At 38.0% G+C, this 10,402-nt stretch overlaps 1 protein-coding gene and 1 long non-coding RNA gene across 11 annotated transcripts in view; both read left to right on the top strand.

Moving 5' to 3' along the window:
• The first annotated feature begins 13 nt into the window (after window positions 1-13).
• On the top strand, window positions 14-2,463 carry LOC144638450 (uncharacterized). The gene is made up of 2 exons (XR_013567951.1): window positions 14-304; window positions 2,007-2,463. It is a non-coding gene; the product is annotated as an uncharacterized LOC144638450 (long non-coding RNA).
• Window positions 2,464-5,553: 3,090 nt separating this feature from the next.
• LOC144637720 (uncharacterized) overlaps window positions 5,554-10,402 on the top strand; it is a 113,824-nt gene continuing 108,975 nt past the window's right edge. For all 10 annotated transcript variants that reach the window (XR_013567773.1, XR_013567772.1, XR_013567770.1 and 7 more), the window contains exon 1: window positions 5,554-5,790. The gene's annotated coding sequence lies outside the window, so the exon portion shown is untranslated. The remainder of the gene's footprint in view (window positions 5,791-10,402) is intronic.

Below are 10,402 nucleotides of genomic sequence, written 5' to 3'. Positions count from 1 at the left end.
GATCACTTTTCGGACTACAAGAAGTGAATGTTTCGAATGTTAACATTTTTATGACCCTAGTTTAACCTCTTCATACCAGCTTCTGAGCTAAACCAGTTAGTGAAGAGGGCAGTACATTATACCTTTTTAAACCCATGGTTAGTAGACGTATTGATTTGAGGTTTAACAATGGCAAACTGCGTCGAAGAACTCCGAGGAGAAAAGGTTTTTGGACAATATGGCGGCCGCTGTCATCAAAAGAGCAGTTGTTTCCTACCACGCTACAAAGCCTAAGGGAAATGCTTTCACTAACATACGCTAAAAGGTGAGGTAATATGTTTTGAGTTTTGTATCGTTGGTCATTCTATGCACATAGATTACACGAACTCGCGAATAATTTTGCCTTTAAAAACCCTCACTCGCCGTAAACCTTAAGGTTTACCAATTGGTCATTGGGAAACACTTCTGCTTGTGTGACTTAGAATCTTAATGCATATCCAACGCAAAATGGACAGGAATTTTACAAGAAAAGAATGTTTGTATCGGATATTGTCCAAGGGAAGTAAGTAAAAATTCCCTGTCATTAGGTCTCCTGTTTTGTAAACGAACATGCCCACGGCACGGATTCGCTGACCCAGAGGCAATTGATCCTTTTCTTTTACTTCTAGGGTCACCAACATCGTCTAATCTAGCTTTAGCATATGCAAAAGTGATTGTCATGTGACGGATGTGATTAGTGACTTATGTCCTGTCAGTCCTGTGTTGTAAGTCTGCAGTGTGTTTGTCATATACATATCTGTCAGATATAGTCAAATAGACATACATGTACCTGTTATCTGAACATTCATGGAATTTTATCGGGATTATAATAGAGATTAATATTAATCTAGATTATAATATTAATAATAATCTAATCCTTCCGATTTTTTGCCGTGCCTTAATCTATTACTGGATTATAATAATATATTACTGGATTATAATAATCTATTACTGGATTATAATAATCCTATTATAATCAATTATGATTATAATCCCCGGATTAATATTAATCCGAGTTGTCCTGTTACTGTCAGAACATTTATTAGTTCCTAAAATTTATTACTTTATCGGTCAGTGTAAAACGCAGACTACAGACCGGATGTAAAAAACAGACAGAGGGTACAATTTTGACCAGGAATATACAATGCTTACAATGTACTTGCTTGTGTTTCTTTTTCATTTCTGTGTGTGTACGTACACTTTTCTTTTTTTGTGCTCTGTCTGTGTGTGTGTGAATGGAAATCGTGTCCCATTTTTTTTTATTGCAATATTCTTTTTCCGCTTGGTCGAGCCACTTAGCTCGATTAGCCTTAGCTATTTCTAAGAGGCTGTGCTCTTTTTTATTTAACAATTAGACTACGAGCCCGAGTTTTCTATGAGCAAATAGTCAACGAGGCGCAGCCGAGTTGACTATCGCTCATAGAAAACAAGGGCGAGTAGTCTAATTGTTTTAGTAGAAACTATAAAGGATTGCAGTCCAAAACCTACAATATTGTGCACTTTGAAGACAAAAATCAAGAAAATTTATCGCTTAAAGAGCTATGCGCACGCGACTGTTTTCTATCGGCGAATAGAAAACAGTGGGAGAACCAATCAGATTCGCGGATTTCCAATAGAACACAGCAGAGTTTCTACTAATGTTAATTATTACTCTTGCATGTATTTACTTAATGTAAAACTCTTCTGGGCACGAAGTAAAAGATTGTTGTTTGTTGTTGTTGTTGTGTTATGCAAGAGCTGTGAAACAAGCGACAAAAGACAACTAAGATTTCATCGGGTCGACTTTCTGGCGTTTACAGCTTGATATGGCAGGAAAGAAGCCCAAGTTCACGCAGATATGCATCTTGTTTAATCTAAATTTGTCGTTTCTCAAAATACTATTATTTATGACTGGAAACCCACATACATACTTGAGTGGTTTATCTATAAAGCAAACATAACTTCTGTAAAATAAATATTTTTTCCTTTGCCTTTTTTTTCCTTTTCAGCTTGGCCAATCCAAGGCACCATTGTAAATGATTTACCAGGCCTACTGCATATGTTGCTTCACGCTTTTTTGGGGGAAGACTTGGCCATAGAACTGTAAACTAAGATGGTGACTGGCATTTGCAGAATGCAGACTACAGACTGCAGTTGACTGCAGACTAAAAGAATATATTGTGTTACCATTACCATTATAGAGAGCTAACTGAAGTGCTATTCAGGTTAACCGGAGTGAAAAGTAGGCTAACCGGAGTGTGTAATAGGCGAAACGGAGTGAAAAATCTGCAGTCTGCATTCTGCAAATGTCAGATGTATCGCCAAATCTATCTGTTTTGCTGTTGATTGCTTCTTAAGGTGTAAGATTAGCCTGACTTGGTGGAAGCAGGATTATGGTACTGTTTGTTTTACAAGATGTTTTATTTTGTTTGTATTGAAATAAACGTGAGTACTTACATGTTCAAATGTTTCTCCAGTCTTCTTATGTTTACTTATTGCTGCCCTACAGGAGCATTTCTGGCTGTCGCAGTCCATGGACACGTTTCATGCAAAACACCGGGGGGGACATATACTTAAAACAGGAAGTTTTCTTGTAATTTTAATACAGCGCTTTATAAATTAAGACAATGCAGCCATAAGTTGCGTCTGTTTGAAATATTTAATTTAAAGGCCTTTATAAATATCTTAATGACAGATTTCCCTGCCCTTTCATATACCTAAACCCCTTTTCAGGTGGAGCCTCCCCATATAGGTCATTATAGGAAGTACGCCACCCCCCAGGGCAAAAGCATTGCTTTATATTTGCAAGAACACTGTACTGTTGCTTTGTGAGGCTTTTATTTGAGGCATTTTTTGCAAAAAGCGAATATTACTGCAGCATTTTTTCTGCTCTGGACAAATTTGAGTGCAAGGAGACCCCCAGGGGGATGGGGACGGGGAACTCAGGATTTCAAGTGACGGCGATGATCAAAAGATATTTTTGGGTTAAAAATTGTTGATTCCGGGAATTTTTTAGGTAGGATAAATTGGTAAGGAAAATTTGGTATTTTTGAACAGAAGCAGGGATCACAACATGTTTATTTCGCGGCCGTCACGCACCGTTAATTCACCGTTAATTCACGCGCCAGCAATACGCGGTCTGCGATCCGCGGTCAGCAGCAAAATCTGTTGTCACAGATGTTAGCATGCATGTCGGAGGATTTTAGCATCACCTTACTTGGCAAGGAGATACGGCCGTCACATTCCGCGAAGGACTTGGGTGTTGTAGTTGATGAACACCTAAGTTTTAACGAACATGGGACTGATGTAGTGTCCAAATGTACTGCTAGCTTGTGTCAAATAAACCGTGTAAAACATCTATTTGATAAACCAACGCTAATAACTACCACCAATTCTCTGGTTTTCAGAAAAATGTTTTATTGTTCATCAGTTTGGGCCAGTACACCAAAGAAAAACATTGCTCGACTTCAGAAAGTGCAAAACTTTGCGGCTAGGGTTGCCACCGGAACAAGGAAATTTGATCACATCACCCCTACGTTAAAGCAACTCCATTGGTTGCCGGTTGCCTGGCAGCTTGAAGTCAGAGATGCTGTAATGGCTTATAAATGTTTGCACGGACAAGCCCCAGCATATCTGCGCAGCAAATTTATTGTTAGAGCTGACGTCCATTCTATCAATACAAGACCCCGAAACAAGTTGGATGTCCCGCTATTCAAAACAGCTACAGGCCAGCAGTCATTTGTATTCAGAGCTACTCGGTTTTGGAACGAACTACCAAGGACACTTACAGACGTTAATAGTTTGAGTATTTTTAGGGATGCTATAAAACGTCGCGCATAGAAGAATTTTATTGAAACATAGAACCCTTTTAAATGTAACCCTTTTTAATATTTAGAATGATTTTATTTTTTAGCTGTACATTTTTAACATTTTATTGTAATTTGCCCTGAAAAACCATTTTTGGAGAGGTAAATAAAATCTTATCTTATCTTATCTTATCAATTTTTTTTTGCTTGCTTGCGCGAGCCATACTTAAATCAGCGGGAATGGAGAAGCCGCAGACTAAGAGTTTCCCGCTGGTTTAACCGTCGCGTAAACAAAACCCGGCGTATCAAATCGAACGTTCGGTTTTCGAACTCAATCGAACGCAATCGAACTTAATCGAACGATTAAATTCGATTTTGTTCGGTCATCGAACGAAATCGAACTCACAAAAAATAAATGCAAATCGAACCAAATCGAACGTTCGATAAAGTCCGATGACGTTCGATTTAGTTCGGTCGTCGAACGACGCCAAAGCGAGCGGCTTACGTCGTATGACGATATTATCTGAATCGAGCGAATGTTCAGTTTTCCTTCATTTGATGATCACGGGGATAAATTCCTGGGTAAATGCGTCAATCGATGAAGCCATCTTAAGTTATTTTTCCTTTATTTCCATACTTTATGTCAAAATGGAGAAATAATTCTGCCACAAGCAACAATAAAATTACGGTTAACATGTCACATACGGCGTGCACCTTCATCCCCATGTGCAATGCTATATTGTTTAATCGATCATATAAAGTTTTAATTCGCAAAATGTTATTCTAAAATACGGTTTTCACTTGATACGATACGCAGATACATCGGGGGTTGTATTTGAGTATTTGTAATTTTATCCCTCGTACGAGTTTTAACGTATTCCCGGGCGTATTAGATTGCTCGAATATTTAGGATCAAATAAAAAGACAAGGATTACTGGGATTATACGATACCGTGTCCAGTCACTTATTCCAAAACCATTTAAGGAATGATCATTAACTTTTTACTCGCTCCGCTAGGTTCCAATTTCGTTTTTTAAATTTTAGCCACAAGTTCGAATTCCGAACTTAATCGAACGCTTAATTCGATTTCGTTCGATTTGGTTCGGAAATCGAACTCACAAAAAAAATTGTTGTCCGATTTCGTTCGATGACCGAACAAAATCGAATTTAATCGTTCGATTAGATTCGATTTCGTTCGATTGAGTTCGATGAAAAATTTGTTCGATTTCGTTCGATTTGATACGCCGGGACAAAAAGATCGGCGCTGCGCAGGGTTTCGAATTTTTATCACTATTGCTTAGTTTTACCCTAGCAAACTTTTGTCAATTGTGCTTGCAATGTTCTTTTAGTTTAAGTTTCCCCAAAACGATTATCCCTCTGTCAATCCAGGAAGGGGAATATCTTTTAAGTTGAAAGTTGGTATAACTCGGAACACGAAGAAAAGCCGGCGTCCTAGCCGAATTCCAAATTGGACCCCCTGAATTTGGACCCCCGGTCCAAATCCGCTAGCGGATCGGGGGGTCCAAATCGGCGGGGTGGGGGAGGGTCCAAATCCGCTGTAACACCGGCACACTGCGGACATTTTCACCCACCCACCCTTTCCCACCAAACCTCCCTACCCCGCCCGGTTCCCCGCCCGTGAACGTTATGGCCGCGTTAATCCAACTTCGTTCCCAGGGCTTTTCCCTTGGTGATTTGCACCAAGGGAAAAGCCCTGGGAACGAGGTCGGCGTTGATCCTGGCAGCGAGGCTCACAACAAACAAACATGGCGGACATTGAACACCTCCAGTAGCCGACCGCAGCCATTTTATGACTGTGGAAATCAGCTGCGCTGTCTTACATCTAGCTCTTTGGAGAGGTCTTAACATCTGTCACGTTTTAGTTCAGAGAGAGAACGGCAAACAGGGCTTTCTGTTTTGTGCAGCTCGACTTGGAAGCCCCCAGGATGCTGCAGGATGACAACCCTCAGGTTTTATTGGTAGATTGGTGAGTAAATCAGTGTTTTTAAATCCCACATAGTTTAAATGTAGTAAAAATATTCTGGTTGACTTAATTTGTGCTTATGCACGAAAACTTAAACTATCTGTTTAAACCATTTTTATATTTTAAACTTAAACTAAATGTTTGCTTATATTACATGTACACTGTATGCAAATGTCTGCAAGCTTGACATGATTGTGCTTATATATTACAAAATGCAAGAAAACTGATCAAGTTTAGCGAGAAAACGAGACTTTTTAAGCTCTAACAGGCTATGAAAATATTTATCGATAAAGTATGGTTCAAAGTCAAGCGAATTAAAGCACATATCTTCATTGTCTTTATTTTGCATATCTTTATCCATTCTCCCCTCCCTTCCCCCCCCCCCTTGCCTAGCCACTTTACCCCCTTACATTTACTCCCCCACCTTCAGAAATATGTCATCAGAAAAAAGAAATCAAATATATGTGTTTTTGTAATGAGGTGAAATATATACTAGTTATGCAACACTTTTGAATGGTATATTAAACAACCATTCACTGAAGTGGGGCTGGCTAGTCATAGATATTTACTGAGCCGCCTTTAGTACATACTAAAGTGGTGAGATAATTAATATCGCAAGAAAGAATGATTTTCGACAAGTTATTCCCTTCAAAGATAACAATTTTCTTGTGCGCGTTGCTCGGAGGTGAATAGTTAACGATTATTCCACGAGTGCGAGTTGAATATAAACCGGCTATAACAATCTCATATCCAACAAGCGCGAGTGGAATAATTGTTTTATTAAAAACACCCAAAGTATTGCAATATTTGAGCTCCCCAGCTGTTTTCCTTGACGCGTTTTCCTTACTGGCTACCATATTTTGGTCAATCAGGGCTCGAAATTAAGAGAAAAATTAAGTCGCCATTTTGCGACTAGTTAAAAATAGTTAGTCGCAAATTTGAAAACTTTAGTTGCCAGTAAACATAAATTAATTATTAATGATATAACAATATTTACAGAAAACAGACTTAAAAATGATAAACAAGGCTATGAGTTTATTATTTCAACAGCTTTTATTTTACTTCTGTTAAATGATGCCTATAAACAATCGTGAATTTCAGCAGGTCACAGAAGATCGTACACTGTCTACTGAACTAAATAATTTATCAAAAGCTCAATTCTTTTCAAAACTAAATTACAGTATATTGTGACCAAACTGACCAACTTCAAGAAAGTACACAATCTTGCAACATCTCCGTTCTAAATCAATGCATAGCAGTTTTTGTCTCGTGTCGTCATGACGACACGAGATAATTGTACAGGGGGATATTTTCCCGCCATGTCAATATTTTTCCCGCCATGTCAACATTTGCTTTGTGAGGCCGCGGAATTTTCCCGCCATGTTATGAAATTCCGGCGGCATCCGATCACAAAACAAATGTTATCAAAGAATAATTGTTTCTTTACAAAGGTCGCAACTAAAGCGCTGGTTTATCAAACAGTAAGTTAGGAGTATTTATTGTAAAGGGCTTATTATGTAAAAATACAGGCACGCTATAAAAAAGAGATGACGTTTTTTTCTGAACTTGCAGCAAACGAGCAAATTTTAAGTGGTCTAACAGGCAATAAAAATGGAACAGAAATAAGGCCCCTTTTAGCTGGCCACAGTGCCTATCCGCCAACGAACTGGCTAGTGAAACCCTACCCGGACAGAGGACGCCTGACTCAGGAGCAGCGAAAGTTTAAAACCTAAAGTTCGGTGCGCTACGATCGGTAGTGGAACGAGCATTTGGCATGTTGAAAGTTCGTTGGAGAATTGCGTTGAAAAAGGTTGAACAAAAAACGAGCATTTTTTAAAAGACTATGATTGCTACGTGACTTTTGCACAACTTTGTATTGAAAGGGGTGACCTTTGTGGCATGAATAACAACAATTTAATAACAGTGTTCTCCCTAGGATTTTGGGAAAGCCAGGCGGTATTTGGACTGTGGTTTTCAAATGTTAAAACCGGAGTAAAAAGATAACTAATTTTGCTTTGAGAAGCTTTTAGTTTCTGTTCTGAGCAACCCTAGTCGACTTAGTTCACCATTCTTTACACAAACGCGAGAATTTCGTTTCGTATTTCTTGTTACGATACCTTGAAGTGCAGTTGTGTTCTTGTATCAATTTGATAAAGGTAGCTTCCGTTCAAGGAAACAAATGCGTCACCCTCACAGGTTTGAACATAGTAATTCAAGGGTAAATCACTTTATTAATGACATGAATGGTGAGAAAACACAATAAAAAATAATAAGTGATATAGTCTTTGCTTATGGATAGGAATTCCCAGTTCCAGATCTCAAACAGTAAGGTAACGTTGTGTTATATCTTCAATTTTAAGCCAGGCGGCAACTATTTTCCTGTGAATCAAGCTATGCGGCCCGCCTGGCCTTAAATACCTAGGGAGAACACTGAATAACAGAAGATAAACGATTAGATAAAGACAATTATTTTGATGCCAAATCTTTAAAAATGTCAACTGTGGCGTTTGTTTGTTCAAATCATGGATAGTAAAAACTTTTACTATCCATGTTCAGAACTAGCGTTGTGCTGTTCCATACTTTTTCCCACATTTCAATAAAAGAACTCTGCCAGTCTGGAGTCGTACTTTTTTGCCTTTCTTTTTTCAGGCGCCTGATTCATCGAGAGAAACATTTACACTTTCGATTTGCAAAGCCTCGTTTACACTCGGCTCTGAGGTAAAGGTAGAACTCAATGTATGACCGAAAGAGGGAAATTATATTTGATGAGTTTTCTTAGGATTGAAGAGCAGAAATGTCAATCTAAAGCACAAAACATACATTGCTTTTTTATTTTTTTGACCCGAAGATTGACCTGAGTCAAGAGGCACTACATGTAGCTTCATATATCCTGCTGTGAATTCCACGCTACAATGGACACATTTTTTATAGACAACAACAACAGCCTTTTCAGTGCATGAATGAAGCTCTTAAGAGGAATACACGTAGATGTGACGCATTTTTTTCTTTAAATTAGCTGTACGCTTTTCAATTTTGGATATATTTGAGCTGCAGCCAGCAGTTATCAAGAAAAATACAGACAAGTTTTACGTTCTTAAAATAACATTCTAACCTTTGCCGACATGATTGTACTGAAAATCAATGAAATTAATTGTAACTCAAGCAGAAAACGCGTAGAAGAAGAATGAAATACACCAGGTTATTACAAACGCATAATACAATGTACTAACCGAAAGAGAGAAATTATATTGATGAGTTTTATAACGGATCTGAAAAGCAGAAGTGTCTAATAATCAACAAGATGTCATTAGATGGACCTGCCTGTAAATTTTTCGTTGTCGTTGTTGTGCATATAACGCTAGTATACCGCAACTTAAATTGAGCGAGAAAAGCAGTTTTTAACATGAAGCTCTAAAATCTCTTTGGAGTGTCTTGTCTTGTGGTCGCTTGTAAAGTTTTAATTTGTGCAATTGTGAGATGTATCAGAATAACAGCTTCACGTTGCCAATTTAAAGAATAGCGTGCTTTCATTTGATATCTATTATTTTATCTTGAGAGTTTTGGAAAGTAGTTGAAAATCATTTCTGTTTACCAAGCGTAGGAAAATGGTGGATGTTTCAACAGGATATTTACTGTAACAACTGTATTTATAGAGATTACAGTCGTGGAATATAGCAGATATAGCTTTTATATCAACGTAACTAGTATCGGCTAATGGTAAAAATGTTGCTGAAAGAGAGGACGATGTAAATATCAGTTGTTCGATCGGTAAGCATTGTTCTTATCTTTGTGTAGACAACTTTTTTTAAATTTAGCCACGGCAACAGATTGTATCGGGGTTAAAGAGGGATTGTAATCTAAGCAATTAGTTGGTCGGAATTGAATGTCAAAGTTAATCCTGCACACATAACACATGTCGTTTGAACAAAAGGTTTGAATCGTTTGAATCGTTAGTCGATTGAATACCCAACCATTTTAAAGTTATGACCAGTTATGGTACATCATAGTAAGCTCTGTGTAGAAGTTAAAGTCTCTCTTTAAAAGTGAGATTTGTGCGAGTTAAACACTACTACATTGTTTATTGCGTACGTTCGCGCGGAATCACGTGTCAAGCAAGATCGAATGTTTTCTATTAAGCAGAACCTAGCAGAATATTTCATTCAGTAGATTTAAATAGCGAAGAAAATGACTGTAATTTACGCGTTCTTCAGCCGCTGCGTTGTAGCTTTGGCGTTACAAAAACATTAAGACCGGCTCAAGAGTGACCAAAACCAAATTTCTCCTCACAATATCAATACTAAATCAGGAGAAGAGGTTATAAGAATTAACAAAATCATCACCACTCGCATGTCATTATCACTTAACAGGCTAAGCGTTCACGAATAAACACCCAAAGCGATATCTCATATAGCGTGAAGAAAGCACATGGAAGTCATAGTATAAGTATACAGTTGAATGTATGCTTAGTGAACCAAAGTGCAATACAGTGCAATGTCTGTCATCTTTTTCTGCTGTTATTGGAGTTATATAACTGATCAACTTTACAAGCAATAAATAGACGTGAAAAGCGATCTCTTTTTTAAATAAACTCTAAAAAGTGACACGAGACACTAAG

The sequence above is a fragment of the Oculina patagonica genome, chromosome 14 (genome assembly GCF_052425735.1).
Source record: "Oculina patagonica isolate OP01 chromosome 14, crgOcupat, whole genome shotgun sequence".
Taxonomy (NCBI): Eukaryota; Metazoa; Cnidaria; class Anthozoa; order Scleractinia; family Oculinidae; genus Oculina; species Oculina patagonica.
Note: the sequence above shows the minus strand (reverse complement) of the source record. Positions and strands in the feature narration are given on the sequence as shown.